The sequence below is a fragment of the Schistocerca americana genome, chromosome 8, assembly GCF_021461395.2.
Source record: "Schistocerca americana isolate TAMUIC-IGC-003095 chromosome 8, iqSchAmer2.1, whole genome shotgun sequence".
NCBI lineage: Eukaryota > Metazoa > Arthropoda > Insecta > Orthoptera > Acrididae > Schistocerca > Schistocerca americana.
The window spans coordinates 417,194,029-417,211,953 of record NC_060126.1 but is presented as its reverse complement, the minus strand read 5'-3'; the positions used below and the strand labels follow the sequence as shown (position 1 = coordinate 417,211,953).

Here is a 17,925-nt window from a genome sequence, read left to right as displayed (position 1 = left end):
AATGGCTAAGCATGGATGGCTAGAGAACAAATGTAAGGATGTAGAGGCTTATCTCACTAGGGGTAAGATAGATACTGCCTACAGGAAAATTAAAGAGACCTTTGGAGAAAAGAGAGCCACTTTTATGAATATCAAGAGCTCAGATGGAAACCCAGTTCTAAGCAAAGAAGGGAAAGCAGAAAGGTGGAAGGAGTATATAGAGGGTCTATACAAGGGTGATGTACTTGAGGACAATATTATGGAAATTGAAGAGGAAGTAGATGAAGATGAAATGGGAGATATGATACTGCGTGAAGAGTTTGACAGAGCACTGAAAGACCTGAGTCGCAAAAAAGCTCCGGGAGTAGACAACATTCCATTAGAACTACTGACAGCCTTGGGAGAGCCAGTCCTGACAGAACTCTACCATCTGGTGAGCAAGATGTATGAGACAGGCGAAATACCCTCAGACTTCAAGATGAATATAATAATACCAATCCCAAAGAAAGCAGCTGTTGACAGATGTGAAAATTACCGAACTATCAGTTTAATAAGTCACGGCTGTACAATACTAACACGAATTCTTAACAGACGAATGGAAAAACTAGTAGAAGCCGACCTTGGGGAAGATCAGTTTGGATTCCGTAGAAATATTGGAACACGTGAGGCAATACTGACCATACGACTTATCTTAGAAGCTAGATTAAGGAAAGACAAACCTACGTTCCTAGCATTTGCAGACTTAGAGAAAGCTTTTGACAATGTTGACTGGAATACGCTCTTTCAAATTCTGAAGGTGGCAGGGGTAAAATACAGGGAGCAAAAAGCTATTTACAATTTGCACAGAAACCAGATGGCAGTTATAAGAGTCGAGGGACATCAAAGGGAAGCAGTGGTTGGGAAGGGAGTGAGACAGGGTTGTAGCCTCTCCCCGATGTTGTTCAATCTGTATATTGAGCAAGCAGTAAAGGAAACAAAAGAAAAATTCGGTGTAGGTATTAAAATCCATGGAGATGAAATAAAAACTTTGAGGTTCGCCAATGACATTGCAATTCTGTCAGAGACAGCAAAGGACTTGGAAGAGCAGTTGAACGGAATGGATAGTGTCTTGAAAGGAGGATATAAGATGAACACCAACAAAAGCAGAACAAGGATAATGGAATGTAGTCGAATTAAGTCGGGTGATGCTGAGGGTATTAGATTAGGAAATGAGACGCTTAAATTAATGAAGGAGTTTTGCTACTTGGGGAGCAAAATAACTGATGATGGTCGAAGTAGAGAGGATATACAATGTAGACTGGCAATGGCAAGGAAAGCGTTTCTGAAGAAGAGAAATTTGTTAACATCGAGTATAGATAGTATGGAAGTGAAACATGGACGATAAATAGTTTGGACAAGAATAGAATAGAAGCTTTCGAAATGTGGTGCTACAGAAGAATGCTGAAGATTAGATGGGTAGATCACATAACTAATGAGGAAGTACTGAATAGGATTGGGGAGAAGAGAAGTTTGGGCACAACTTGACTAGAAGAAGGGGTCGGTTGGTAGGACATGTTCTGAGGCATCAAGGGATCACCAATTTAGTATTGGAGGGCAGCGTGGAGGGTAAAAATCGTAGAGGGAGACCAAGAGATGAATACGCTAAACAGATACAGAAGGATGTAGGTTGCAGTAGGTACTGGGAGATGATGAAGCTTGAACAGGGTAGAGTAGCATGGAGAGCTGCATCAAACCAGTCTCAGGACTGAAGACCACAACAACAAGTGCAAGTGTTTCTATGGATGACTTGAGGACAATGTACCGAAAACGTTACATTAGTATTTATTTCCTTTGTAGACTAATAATTATAGCTATTACGAGTAGTATATTTTTAGGTTAGTTAGTACCACCAAATACGCTTGGCACAAGCAAGCCATTGATATTTATTTTCCCCTTGGTAGCAGGTCAGGTATTGAAGCGTGGACGCAAAACGGATAGTTTAAACTGACGGGCATAGTCCACTTAGTGATGCAGTTTCGGCTGTTCAGAAAAGATCAGGTAGTAAATTATGTGATGACTTTTTGGGAAGACTGTTAGACGCAGAGAAAAGACAATTAACATACTGAAGTTTGGTACATAGTACGTTACCAATTATGACAATTATCTTTTCCTATACCGGTAACGCTATCTATAAGAGGCGGCCATCCCGATACAAGTTTTCTCTGACTCCGATATGTCACGTCAGTTGGTTTTGCGAAAACTATCACGACCGTTTCCCTTCCCTTCCCTGTCCTTGCCCAGTGCTATTGCTTCGTCCCTTTCTTTTGCCTTATACTACGCTCTAAAGCAGTGCTGAGTAGGTTTACCTTGGGCAACAATGACACTTAGTGTGCTCACACAACGGAGTGACGTGGCGTAAAATTAGTATTAACTTTGTGCGGGTAGCGAAAATACAATTCGCGTAGGAACTGGAGTGTGGCACCCGGAGCATAGGTTTCCGGGTTATAACAACACGAATATCCACACTGCATGCGTTAATCTGCGATATCTGCAGTTTCAAAATATACAGCGTACTGCCATTCTTTAACGTATAACGTATAGCTCACAGGTGCTGCAAGTGATCAGAAAGTGCCAGAATGGTTACGTAAATATAGTGTAGTCACCCGATGAATAGCTCTGGCAAAGAACGAGTTAAGGCAGAAAGTGAAAACTTTTACACATCATTTTTGTCAGTGGTTGCTGAGTTTTGCAGCCATGCCATAGAGGTCCCACACGGATAAATGCAAATTAAGTATTCCTTAGCGGGCCCAAACAGCAATTTCTGCTACACAGATGTGAAGCTAACATAAACTGGAGCAACCTTTGACTGAGCTGCTTACATTCTGCAGAAGACGCACAAATGGCAGGAGAAGCGACCTAGGTCACTGTATCCCCAGTGGGCACTCAAACCGGTTACGGCGAAGTGCTCCGGTCGGCTGTTTTGCTTTGATGTCTAACTGGGAGCGCAGGATCGCGACCACATTCTCTCTTCCACTGCTTCTGAGATTAATTCCAGCATACTTCCGAATAATAAGCGACGAGGCAGCAATAACGTTCTAGACCAACTTGTTAATAAATTTCCAAACTCTTCCTACTTTTTTTTTTTTTTTTTTTTTTTTAATGTTCAACCTATGTTTAAGCCAGTATAATAGCAGTACTTTGACCAGATGTAACTGCATTCGCAGATAAAGTATGCTGCTGCTTTGAAATTTACGAAGTATAAGAAATTATTGGGCATGCCTGACACATGGTCGGAGGTTGGTAGCCTGAACATGCACTCACAGGTTGAGTACATCTTAGTTCAGCGTAATGTTAAGAGTGTGCATCATAAAAGTCAACGAAATAGTTCGCGCTGCTTCGAGGACCAAATCGTTAGTTTCAGACGCCACAAAAACTCTAATATATAAAAATGAACATTTATTCGTTCGTCTTCTATGCTTGCCTATACCATTAATCCGAATACGATGCAACTTCGGTGAGCCGTTGTATACCGTGACCGCATAGGTTTCTGTGGGCGTGAAAGGAGGGTGACAGGCGCATAACTCAGGAACGTCTAATGTAATTTCAATTAAATTTTGTATATACATGAAATATTATTTGTATAAAAGTATCATAGGGGTAATATATCGTAACTACACTAAGTGGGGTGAGAAGACGTGACAAAAATATTCGATAGTGACAGATATTGGTATCAAAGCCATAGTTTTCGGTGTTGCTAGACATATTGGTGACAATCACGATGTCGTTTCACTCCTAGCGATGAGAGGTTGGGGGACAAATGCAGAGATATGTACGAGCATATATCTGTGACGCCAAAGGAATTTCTACCAAAATTGGTGCACTTAATCACTTGTTATCCGAAAAAGTTTCCTGTAACAGTAAGACTCCCCTAGCACCGCTTTGACTGAGGACTTGGGTGGAAAGGCGTGAAACAAAAGGATCTCAGGAACGCTTGGAGCAATGTCAACCACTTTTGATCTAAACGTGATTCATAAATAGTATAAAAACACTGCGGGAGCAAGAGCGCTAGAAGTGATAGGACGAAGGGTTTAAACGACGAGTGGTGGCATGCATAAACGTCCGAAAAAGACCTGTTGGTAGTCCTTTTTCTCGAAACAAACATCGGTAGAACCATAATTTTTGCTGAAAAGCCAGACGAAACTGCAGGACTAAATTCGCTAGACACACCTGTCTGTGACACATATTAAAATATGTGGTATTGCGTACGCGGGCGAAGCCGGCGACAAAAAATTTGTTTTTGCAGAAGATGCAAAAAGTAAAAACATTGTGTACCTCGAAGCACTTTCTCAAATTTAATTTACTGCACAAAAATTTACTTTCATTTATTTTGTTCTTGCAAATGTGTCCGCTTTGTAAGTTTATGCCCACTTTTAAAGAAAAAGAAGCATTGCAAAACTTGCCGGTTTAATAATAATTATTATTATTATATACAGTATATACAGGCTGCGGATATTTAAAAGAGGTGAGTAACTGAAGGAAAATTACACTCAACGACAATAAATTTTATGCGATAGTTTACGTACGCGTTCTTTGTTTTCTCAGAAGAGTAACCGTGGAAGATTTCAGCAATGTATCTACTAGCAACAGAGTTCGTATCGTCTCATGTCGTTTACAGCTTGCGACAAATTTTCTATAGCTGTAGCACATTTTAACATAACCAGTACTGCTGGTGGCGTGCACACATCATACGTAACTGACTACGACGGAACGCAACCAGTACTAGTGGCGGTGCACGCATCACAACTGACTACGACGAAACGCTGAAGTCATAAGTATGACAGTGTAGCTGGAAATGGAAATTCACTAAGCGAATAGTACCGAATGATGCAGTGTTCAATTTACCAATTCGCTCATCACATGAAAGATACGTGGGAATCTATGTCACGGTTATGGAGATTGACTTGATGACGTTCTCTTCATACTTGTTCTGTATTCTACGATACACGAACTTTGGCATTTATCGAGTCTGCGGGAGTGTCTGCTATAGACATAGAAAATTCGATCACATATCGCAGAGTGTGGGAAACGTGGCCGTCTGGCGTGATGGAGGGTAGTCGCTGATGGAAACACCAACTACGATGACGGAATCGACAAGACGCCACGAGTCATTACACTTTCATTGCGGAGATATCTGTGGAACAGATGTGGGTGTACGTGGGCAGCACGCCCGACGGAAGACGACAGTTACCCACCTGCCTGGCTTCCTGTGTCTGTTCGCCCCACATGGCGAGCGCCAGAGTAGCCTGTAACATACGGGCCATCTGGCTACTGCTAGCAGTTCACTGTCTCCCCACGCGATCATATGACTAGTAAATAATAGTTTTGCTTTTTTTCCCCAAGAGTAGAAGGGTTGCACCCATTGTGAAAATCCAGCAGCGCTGAAAAGCGTCGTCATGGAAGAGAATCATGGATTATACGAAAATCGGAGAAGAGGAGAATCAGTGTTTTATAAGTGGTCCTACAGAGACAGCAAAGGACTTGGAAGAGGAGTTGAACGGAATGGACAGTGTCTTGAAAGGAGGGTATAAGATGAACATCAACAAAAGCAAAACAAGGATAATGGAATGTAGTCGAATCAAGTCGGGTGATGCTGAGGGAATTAGATTAGGAGATGAGACACTTAAAGTAGTAAAGGAGTTTTGCTATTTGGGGAGCAAAAAACTGATGATGGTCGAAGTAGAGAGGATATAAAATGTTGACTGGCAATGGCAAGGAAAGCGTTTCTGAAGAAGAGAAATTTGTTAACATCGAGTATAGATTTAAGTGTCAGGAAGTCGTTTCTGAAAGTATTTATATGGAGTGTAGCCATGTATGGAAGTGAAACATGGACGATAAATAGCTTGGACAAGAAGAGAATAGAAGTTTTCGAAATGTGGTGCTACAGAAGAGTGCTGAAGATTAGATGGGTAGATCACATAACTAATGAGGAAGTATTGAATAGAATTGGGGAGAAGAGGAGTTTGTGGCACAACTTGACCAGAAGAAAGGATCGCTTGGTAGCACATGTTCTGAGGCATCAAGGGATCACCAATTTAGTATTGGAGGGCAGCGGGGAGGATAAAAATCGTAGAGGGAGACCAAGAGATGAGTGCACTAAGCAGATTCAGAAGGATGCAGGCTGCAGTAGGTACTGGGAGATGAAGAAGCTTGCACAGGATAGAGTAGTATGGAGAGCTCCATCAAACCAGTCTCAGGACTGAAGACCACAACAACAACAACTGAAGAATCGTGGAAATTAAGTGTCCTGGAAAGAAATGGAGGTTCTCCGCAGGATCGGGGAGAAATGAAGTATTTGCGAAACACCAACAACAAGAAAGGGTGGGGTCAAACGAAATGTATTAAAGACAACGTCCGGGAAGAGCTTAGATAATCCTCCGGGTGGCCGTATAGGACCAAAGTTGTAAGAGGAGTGCCAAGAGCCATTCTGAGACGAAGAGAGCTGCACGTGAGGAAAAATCTTGGCGGGTCGGATCAAACCAGTTAGACGTGAAAAAAATTGGTCAAGTTCGGGTAGGACTCACGCAATTACGGTTCCGCACGTACATAGTTATGTAAATACACCGCTCGTCCACCCTGGAAATCGAGAATCTCAACGGTTTATGCCTGTTAGTGATATCGATACCGGCAGGACATTGGTCCCGGGAATTCCAGGACGGTACTAAAATCTCTACAGAAACTCCTCAGACTAGGCAGAACATAAAAAAAAGAAGCGAGCAGGAAATATCAGTTTACATATGTAGAGACAGAAGATTTAATAAAAAAATGATTTACTTACTAAAATATGACTACAACTTACATTTTATGTTTGCATGGAGTGATGTTCATCCATTATGCTTTTGACAGATGATGAATGCAATCTATGTCCAAATGGCAAAATACACTCATGCTCATAAATTAAGGATAATTGCAGAACGTGGTGCCAGACAACGTCGCACTACACAAAACTGTCGCTAATAGCATAGGCACATAGGGAACACACACGACACAGGTCTGTAAGTCCACCTCTATACAGGTAGCTTTCAAAGAGATTGAGGGGTTGGTATCTGGTTCCTGGTTCACGCCAGATGAAAACCCGGTGAGAATCACTGTTTAGACTATACCTGGACTCGTCCGTGAACATAACCTGGGACCACTGTTCCAATGACCATGTACTTTGTTCTTGACATCAGGCCTTACGGGCTCTCCTGTGACCAGGGGTCAGTAGAATGCACCTTGCAGGTCTCCGGACGAATAAACCATGTCTGTTCAGTCGTCTGTAGACTGCGTGTCTGGAGACTACTGTTCCAGTGGCTAAGGTTCTGAGCAAAGCTACCTGCAGTACTCCGTGGCCGTCTGCGGACACTGATGGTGAGATATTGGTCTTCTTGTGGTTTTGTATACTGTGGACGTCCCGTACTGTAGCGCCTGGACACGTTTCCTGTCTGCTGGAATCGTTGCCATAATCTTGAGACCACACTTTGTGGCACACGGAGGGCCCGTGCTACGACCTGCTGTTTGACCAGCCTCCAGTCGCCCTAGTATTCTACCCCTCATAACGTCATCAATGCGTGTCCTTTGAGCCATTTTCAACACACAGTCACCATTAGCACGCCTGAGAACGTCTGCACACTTACTCGCTGCACCGTACTCTGACATGCACCAACACCCCTATACGTATGTGGGCTGCTGCCAGCGCCACTGTGCGACGACCGCAGGTCAAATGCACTACATGGTCATACCCCGAGGTGATTTAAACTTGCTTGCAAACCGCCCATCAGAGCGTTGTTTCACCATGTATCAGCATTATCCTTAATTTATGAGCATGAGTGTGTATTTTTTGTGATACAATTACAATTTAACATGTCTCAGATTTCTATGAAATCTTGATCTTGCCGAATTTCATGATTCTAGGTCAACGGGAAGTACCCTACAAGTTTTGATGAGTGAGTTTGCGAGTGTCAAAATATGTGACATAAGTGATTTTGATTGCAGTGACTTAAAAGTTTATAATTTTTACGCAGCCAAGGGACTATAGACGTTAGTACGTTATATAAATTAGAACTTGATGCGTCTGTCCGTTCCTAACAAAAAGGATTTTTAGCAGTCAGACAGACAACAAAGCAATCCCATAAGGGCTCCATTTTTGTTGACTGCGGCACAGAACCCTAAAAACATACGTGGTCCTTTGTCTGGCATCTCAAACAGTATGAATACTACACAAGTGTAAAAATGCGACAATGTGGCATCTGTTTTAACAAAACTATGAAATTCTATGCGTGATTTAAGGCAACACGCCTATGAACACTAAATTACACTGCGTTGTGGTAGAAATTAGCATTACACATTTCCTTATCTTTAACCAAATCATTGTGCTACAACAATTATTATTTCAGAAGGGCAAATATATCAATTTGACTGATGGCCGCACTTTCTGACAGATAGCTATTCTTACTGTCAGTGAATATTCGCGTGTTAATGTCTGTCACAGTTGCTTTGAAAAGAGCCACTGCCACCAAACTTTTTAACTGCTACCCGGTATTGAAGTATGATGCACCTTGTTAATCAATGCACACCACGACTACACATCCGGTGCGTCACTTCTCTTCTTAACACAATTAGCCTAGTTGTTTTCCATGAGTATGTGACATGTTCATGTTTCACGAGTTCTGAAATACCTCTGTTTTAATTTCGCTATTAGAAAACAGATGATTACCATAAAGCAGAAACCGGTAATCTGCTTCAGTAAATCAAAACGTGACATGTTCTTGCAATTCTACAGTCAGTTTAGATAACAAGCTTACCATTTTCCTGCAAAGGTCCACGTGATCGCATCTCATTGGCAGGACAGCGGGAAAATGGTAGCAGTTTACAAATGAGACAGCTTACAAAACAAGTTGCTCGATTCAGCTTAGAATACTGCTCAAGCGTGTTGGATCCATACCAGATAGGAGCAACAGTGGATATACAATGTATGCATAGAATGGCGGCACGAAGTGTCCCAGGTTCACACACGGGGAGCGTCACGGTCTGGTGAAAAATCTGTTTGGCTGACGTTTCGTGATAGCCTCTCAGCTATCGCGCAAAAACCTACTTACAGTGCTTCGAAAAGCAGCATTAAGTGAAGAATCGAGAAATATACCAGTACTTCAGCGCCCTACGAGTCGCTCCCGCAAGAACCACGAAAACAAGTTTATACTCGTTATATCTCGCACAGAAACATTTAAGCAGTCACTGTTCATGTGATCCATACCGGTACCCGATTGGAACAGAAGGAAACCACAACATGCCTCAAAATGGATTTTCACAGGAAGTATGGATATTTAGATTTAATAATATGATGATTAAGGTTTTCACCAAAAGGTATCAGTGAAGTGGGGTCCAGGAAGAGCTTGGCGTTAAACATATCTTCGGACGGGTACGAGTAGCAAACAACGTCGACTCGCTCGTAGACTTGCTGTGTGGAGGCGAACGGTTCACAACTGTCTACCGCACTACGCCTGCGACAGCTCATTATTCAGCTAAAGCGTCATTTACCTGCGGAACACGCAAGAACCCTGGGAAATATTTTCATAATAAGCAAAGGCCATGTATTTCTGTGCGTTTACACCGAAAACGTGTCCGTGTGCTCTTACTTCTAGTTCGTCGAGCATAGTAATTTTGTGGAAAAGCGCGCATCCAGAAACCGAGAGGTCACGGGATCGAATCCCGGTCTAGCGGCGGAACTTTTTCAGTTACCCGTCATCTCTTAATTATGTGAAAACATGGCAGAAACGTCACTTGGTTCGGCTTCCGCGTTAAACTTCCCTTTTACTTGTATGATTACGGGGTTAGGAACACTTAAGTCGAAACAGAACCTGCACCTCTTCTACCAGCACTTTCATGTGAAGCCCAGCTCGCTCTGTTCGACCACAACACCCGGAAAGCAGCAGACGCCGTGTTCCACGACTTTCTGAAGGCGTTAGATACAGTTCCGCACTGCCGCCTAATAAAGAAAATACGTTCGTACGGAGTATCAGACCAGCTGCGCGATTGGATTGAAGAACGGAACAGAGCATGACATTGTGAACGAAGAGAAATCTTCTGACGCAAAAGTAACACGGGAAGTATCCCAAAGAAGTATTATAGCTTCACTACTTCTCTATCTATAGGAGTATATGCGGTGTAGTAGACAATTTCTCAAGTTTCATGAGGATTTTAGCGGGTGACGTTGTTTTATACAGAGTCGTCGCAACGCTAGAAAATTGTAGCGAAGCACAAGGAAGACCTGCAGAGGACTGACGTCTGATGCAAGCACTGGCGATTGGCCTTCAGCAAAAACAAATGTAACGTACTGCGAATACATAAGCAGAAAGAACTATAATTGTGCGATTACACAACAGCAGAACAATTACTGGAAGGAGCCACTTCCATAAAAATATGGGAGTTTGTGTACAGGGCGATTTAAAGTGGAACATCCAAACAAAACTAATGTCAGACAGATTCATTGAAAGATTCCTCAGCAAATATAGTTCAAAAATGGTTCTGAGCACTATGGGACTCAACTTCTGAGGTCATCAGAAGTTCTAGGGGTAGAACTTAGAACTACTTAAGCCTAACTAACCTAAGGACACCACGCACATCCATGCCCGAGGCAGGATTCGAACCTGCGACCGTAGCGGAAATTTAGTTCATCAACGAAGAAGTAGCTTACAAAACACTCGTTCGACCGATACTTTAATACTGCTCGTCAGTGAGGGATCCGCACCAGACGGGACTGACAGAGAAAAGGGAGAAGTTCCAAAGAAAAGCAGCGCGTTTCGTTACAGGTTCATTTAGTACACCCGAAAGCACCATTCGCACGCCAGCCAACTCCAGTGGCAGAGGCTGCAGGAGAGGCGTTCTGCATCACGGTATGGTCTACTATTCAAGTTCCGAGAGCGTGCGTACCTAGGAGAGCCAACTAACATATTCCTTCCTGCTAGATATATCTTGAGAAAAGACCATCAAGACAAAATTAGAGAGATTCGAGCCCACGCGAAGCCCAGCTAGTAATCGTTCTTCCCGCGGAGGATTCGCGACCGGGTCAGGAAATTAGGGTAAGCGACAATAGGTGCACGAAATACCGTCCGACACACACCGCAAAGTGGCTTATCGAGTATACACGTAGGTGACGAAGTGGCGTCCAATTCGAACACCAGGCCGTTGAGCCACAAGAAATTATTATTACTTTTGGATCGATTTGTACAGAATATGAATATAACGGAGGACACGTGGGCAGCTTTCCGGGTTAGGAAAGGCAAGTTAGCGCATCCTACGCACGAACCGACTCAGTCCGTATTGCAACCCCCGATTTCGCCGCAGCGTCCCTGACACGCTAACCGCTGGCGCCCGTGTAAACAGTGTGGGAGCTGAGAGGAAACCATGCAACAGGACCGGTCAGAGTGGCGGACAAGAGAAACCCGCGCTGCCACCTGTCGGGCTGCCATAAAGCCGCGCCAGCGACACAGGATGACGCGTGACGCAATGCGCGCGGAGGCGCGCCGCTCCTGCGCAGTCACCGCGCGGCGGTCTTCCAGCGCTGTCGAAACGACTACCACACAACTGTCCCCACCACCAGCTGCCACAAGCGTAACTTTTCCATTGGCGAATGCGTGACAATACAGTACTTGCTATTGCATCGGTTCTGTTGTTTTTCTTGCTGGTTAATTACAAAGCAATCAGGAATTACAGAAAAAAATTCATTTTTCGTCTTTTTACATTATTAAATTGAAATTTGATTTCTGACGACAAAGGTAAAATAAAACTCTTCAGTGAAACTTCCTGACAGATTAAAACTGTGTGCCGGACCGATACTCGAACTCGGGACCTTTGCCTTTCGCGGGCAAATGCCCTACCGAGCAGACGAGGTACTGGCAGAACTGAAGCTGTGAGGACGGGTAGTGAGTCGTGCTTGGGTAGCGCAGCTGGTAGAGCACTTGCCCGTGTAAGGCAAAGGTCCCGAGTTCGAGTCTCGGTCAGTTTTAATCTGTCAGGAAGTTTCATATCAGCGCACACTCCGCTGCAGAGTGAAAATCTCATTCTGGAAAGCTCTTCAGTGTCAAAAGCAGCTTAGATTTTTGTTTATTATGATTTTTTTAAAAATGTACTGTGGAGAAATTTTCCTGCCTGGGAGAGTAAACTTCAATAGCGCCCCACAAGGTTCAATTCTAGGTATACTTATTTCTCATACGCATCTTCTTTAACAGTTTTTTTCTTCCCTTAAGAAAAGGATGCCTAGTCCTTTTGGCAGATGACACGTCTTACAAACCACACCGATAGACTTATGGCAATATAAGCAATCATAAATAATGTCTTAGATTTATTGACTGCTTTTCTGGAAGTGGTATCCCTTAATTTTGGAAAAACAAAACATGTATTTCCTGTTCATGAGAGAGTACAACGCTAACGATATACATTGTCTGATCAAAACTAGCCGGACACCCGTATGTAATGCGGAATGGACCACAAGATGTCGCAAGGGGTGGACCTGCCTCCATAGAAGGAGGCAGGGGCGATGAGTGATTTGGAGAGATGAGTCACGCTGTACCCTATAGCAATCGATGGAAGGGTCTGAGTATGGCGAATGTCTGGAGAACATTACCTGCAGTCATGTGTACTGCCAACAGTGAAGTACAGAGGATGTTATGGTCTGGGATTGTTCTTCGTGACTGGGGTGAGGTTCTCTTATTGCGCTGTGAGTAAGCTAAATGCGGAAGGATGTAAACAGATTTTCCTTCTTTGTGTCCTGCGTACAGTAGAGGTACAGTTCGAAGGAGATGACAGATTGTGTCAACATGACAATGCGTTCTGTCTACTGTTTCTGGACAGTATCAGTCCTGGAACGGACTGGTCTGCCCAGAGTCCCGTCCTAAACCCAGTGGAACATGTTTTCTTATACGTGTTGATGAGGATTTAATTAAAATGGTAAACACACATCCCGAAGTTTACGAAACAATTTAGCCACTTTTGCAACTCGTGTCATTTATAAGCGAAGGACAGAACATTAGAGTTTAACGTCCCATCAACGACTAGGTGATCGGAGTCGCAGTAAGAACTCGGGAAGCTGAAATAATTCGATCATACACCTTTCAAAAGAACTTTTTTTGCAATTTGTGTTTTTAGCGAAACTTAAAACTGAATGGTCGAACACTGACTTGAAGCGCCGTACCTGAAAAGACCCGAGTCTTATTGTAAGCACTCCGATAGCCACCTCATGTTATGCCATGTCTCTGTAAACTATAATTTGTGCTGTTGAAACTATCGTGTGACAATGCATACACTCTTTCAAGGAATTTCTTGAATTACTTTCTTGTGAGAAGGAGTAATTGTGTCCATAACTGCAACGCTATTAGGAAACAACCACCCTTATTAACACCGCCTTAGTTAGGAAGGGAGGGAGGGAATGTGCCTTACCAAAATCTTTGATAAGTCACCTAATAAGGCGTGCTGGTCCCCGGAACGAATCTGCCCGGCGGATTAGTGTCCGAGGTCAGGTGTGCCGGCCAGTCTGTGGATGGTTTTTAAGGCAGTTTTCCATCTGCTTCGGCGAATAGGGGCTGGTTCCCCTTATTCCGCCTCAGTTACACTATGCCTGCGATTGCTGCGCAAACACTTTCTCGGCGTACGCGTACACCACAATTACTCTACCACACAAACAAAGGGGTTACACTCGTCTGGTGTGAGACGTTCCCGGAGGAGTCAACTGGGGGTCGTACCGCACAATAACCCTGGGTTTGGTGTGGGGCGGCGGTGGGGTGAGTGGACTGCTGTAGACTGTTGTGGGGCTGTGTACCGTCATTTCTAGGTCCCCAGTTCCATACAATACAATACCTAATGACAAGAAATGCGTGAGATGTTGTAAAGCTAATTCTGAAACTAAGATCAAATATTCTCGTGAAATATTATTTCGTAGGAGAATTTATACTTCGAAGTTTTAGCTTCTGTTGTGGAAAAGAATTACGTACTGACAAATGTCAGGAATCGATTTTTTTCACTGTTACACAATCTCGTCGACGAACGATCAGGATGCTGCAATATTAAAACATTATTTACGTCAGATAGCGTACAATGGTTCGTTATGTCATTACGATGTGTCGTATTACTGACCAATGCAACTGTAAACTAAATTAGCTTTACTTTCCTGGTCGTTTGTGAACATGAAAAGACGAACCAATAAATAATAGTGATGCTCGCTCCAACTACTTCAACAGCTCTGTCTCCTCCAAGACAGCCATCCGCTGAGGTGAAAATCAACAGAAACAGCCAATCAAATGGCTCTGAGCACCATCGGACTTAACATCTTAGGTCATCAGTCCCCTAGAACTTAGAACAACTTAAACCTAACTAACCTCGGCCGCGGTGGCCGATGTCCTTAGGTTAGTTAGGTTTAAGTAGTTTTAAGTTCTAGGGGACTTATGACCTAAGATGTTGAGTCCCATAGTGCTCAGAGCCATTTGAACCATTTTGAACCTAACTAACCTAAGGACATCACACACATCCATGCCCGAAGCAGGATTCGAACCTGCGACCGTTGTGGTCGCACGGTTCCAAACTGACGCGCCTAGAACCGTTCGGCTACACCGGCCAGCGAAACAGCCAATCCTCAGAAAAAACGCGACAAGCGCTACAAGACCGGCGACGTCCATTCCAGTTACACGGTCGTTCTTCCGACGGTACTCTAATTCACTACGCTAGAAAGAGCGAGAGCGAAGGAACGTAATTAGCTTTTCTATGCCTTAGCGTAGCAGATCGCAGATCTTGCTGCTCCCCCTCCTCAACATACCTTGCCACATTTCCTGAGATAAGCAACAAATGCTAAACACACGTAGAAAACTTTAAAATCACTGTCAAATATCTGTGGGCTGGTTTGTCCAAAATTAAAAAATAAAGTAGGTGAGACAAACAGGTGTCATCTCTCATTTGCTGTATACGTTTTCGGGCATCTTTCAAACGCGTGTTAATGTTTCTCCGAACTATTTTATTAATCGTACACTGCCTAGTGACGCATGTTTATCTCTAGCAGCATGAGAATGCACCAAAATGCAGTGTCTGCGGCGCCACACTCACGGCGCACTATGTTTCGGCGTCATGTATTTCGTATTGAGATAGGAGGGAAGAGGGACTTACCCAACGACGAAGCAACAGCAAGAAAAAATGTTGAATTTTGTGTTGCACCCGGACTCCCGCCCAGTTTAACTGGACGAAGGTTTTAATGTGTTTCAGGCTGGCTGGCTTATCCTATTAGATCTGCGATCAACCAGTCGTCTGAAAGCCATCCACTGTTTTATTAAAACTATTAACGTATGACTACGGCATGAATAGATGTAATAGGGATTGTATGTGAAATTTTTTATGACTGCGACTGTAGTTCTGCGGCATTTGCTTTCCGCTTTAACGACAGTACCTCGAGCTTCAGAAAGGGCGCTGATGTCCACGCTGCTTAGCGCCCAATTATTCTCAGTTTATCCATCCATCCATCAATCCGTCAAGACTGTGCCACTACTCCGCTATCATCATTGTATGTCTCGTGATATATCGTGCAGGGATCGTAAGAGTAAGATAAGAGACCAGGGCGTGTGCGAAGGCATTTATACTGTCATTATTCCCTTTGATAAATACGCGAATGGAATAGGGCAGATAGAAGTATCCCCCGCCATGCATTGTACAGTGGCTCACGGAGTATATATGAAGATGCGAGCAGGATTATTTGGTTGTTCCGACGTATTTCAGTCCAAAACAAATAAATATTGGGGCGCAGACCGGGAGGGAAGAGAAATACTGGGTTCCTACAGAGGCGTCCAGCACTTCCACTTCCGTTTATCAATTTCCAATTTGAATACTAGTACCACACGTGTTATCACCATTCATTAGAAAATGATGTGGTTGTCTGTTCCTCTTACAAGGTCGACGAACTATCGGAACAAGATAACGGCAGATAAGCGTGCTTAGCGAAGTTTGCCTTTTATCTTGGCTGTGTGACAACTGCGTGATAAGGGTTTGAAAGTTACTCCACCAAAACGAGAAACAGTTACGTCACCGAAAAGTAGGTTTTCGGCGAAGCTTAAGAAAACAGTGAGGAAACAAGTATTCATCAGGATTCCATACATAAAGCGGCCACCCCAAAATTTAAAAACAGATCAAGATACACAAGCAAAATTCCTGATAAGGAGCGGGCAATACTGAGGTGTTTTATTATTTATAGAAGTATTACTGTTACGGAGTTTTTGTGGAGCAATGTACTTTAATGGTATTTGATATCTGTTGCAAAAATAAAGTGATTTAACGCTTTCTAATTTCAGCAGTGGAGCTTTACGCAAACGAAAAATCGTCAAGACAAGGTGAAGTTTACCACATCAACATATTTTCGTCTTCCTCCATTGCTACGTAAACATCGTAATCAGAGTCAACGTCACATCTATACATAAGAGATGAACGAAAGGAATACAGCATTATGGTCTGGGTGAAGTACTAATATATGTGATTTGCCGTTGTTTTCCTCTGTCCTGTTAACGCAGTGTCTAGCATGAATCTGTGCCGTGTGGCTGACTTGTGCTTATGCCGTGTAATCCATGTGTATGGTGTTACGGATGATTATGGAATGAAAAGTGGTGATGAAAGTGCAGAATTGACACAATATGCGAAAGTTTGGGTGTAATTCAGTCACGGCGAAAGGTGAGTTTTAATTTTAAAAAGCCATCGCATCCGGCCCAACTATCAAACTAGCGCGCGTTTAGGTACGGAGGGAGATGAACATAATATTTGGCTTTAACTGTGTAGTACCAGTGCCTATGCCTTTACGTTTGGCCGGCCGGAGGGGCCGTGCGGTTCTAGGCGCTACAGTCTGGAGCCGAGCGACCGCTACGATCGCAGGTTCGAATCCTGCCTCGGGCATGGATGTGTGTGATGTCCTTAGGTTAGTTAGGTTTAATTAGTTCTAAGTTCTAGGCGACTGATGACCTCAGCAGTTAAATCGCATAGTGCTCAGAGCCATTTGAACCTTTACTTCAGCTGACTTTTACTGTGAAAAGTCTTAGAACGAGTATTAATAATTGCTATATCAATGTATTCGTTTTCCCCCTCCGACCGCCTTATCATCCTCAGATGAGGATAGGGAGGGCGTGTGGTCAGCACACCGCTCTCCCGGTCGTTATGATGGTTTTCTTTGACAGAGTCGCTGCCATTCGAGTAGCTCCTCAACTGGCATCACGAGCCTGAGTGCACACCGCAAAATGGCAACAGTGCATGGCAGCCCGGATGGTCACCCATCCAAGTGCCGGCCATGCCCGATAGCGCTTAACTGCGGTGATCTGACGGGAACCGGTGTCTCCACTGCGGCAAGGCCGTTGCTGAAAATATGTTAGATATGAGATAATGTGTGCATGCATTTCTAGTGTACATCCTTGAACAAACGAACAAATCGGAAGATAACGTAACAAAACAGAAATTGCGGAAATAACTGAAGCCACAGGAATTTCAAGAAAATTAGTGGTAGCTCATACTCCCTTTTTAACTTTCGCGTAGCATTCTCACATCCAAAAGCAAATTTAAGTGTTTATTTTTTACGAGAGAGATTACCGATGGGCAGAACGCAGCTGGCTTGACGCTGTTGCGATCGCATGAACTGCGCCTCAGCGGCTACAGCTGTGCTCCTGAGCTCTTGCAAGCCACGTCTGCAGCGCACGTTGCCGACCTGGCGGCGCCAACAAGTCTCTACTTCCTACGCGCACGCGAAGCGCAGCAGTCCACCGAAGGACACCGCGTCCTGGTCGCAGTGGCTTGCGCAAGGCGTCACTGGCTGACCCGTCGGGGCCACGAGAAGCTAGGAGTGTCTGCGAACTTGGCCGACGTCTCATTAACGGCTTACAAACTATTTCCACAGATGTCCCGCAGCGCTGTAAGTCGTCGGCTTCC

At 43.9% G+C, this 17,925-nt stretch overlaps 1 protein-coding gene and 1 pseudogene across 3 annotated transcripts in view; both read right to left on the bottom strand.

Moving 5' to 3' along the window:
• LOC124546032 (mitogen-activated protein kinase-binding protein 1) overlaps window positions 1-17,925 on the bottom strand; it is a 922,513-nt gene that overhangs the window by 204,790 nt on the left and 699,798 nt on the right. The window lies entirely within an intron of this gene.
• LOC124546342 lies at window positions 17,245-17,362 on the bottom strand (annotated as a pseudogene).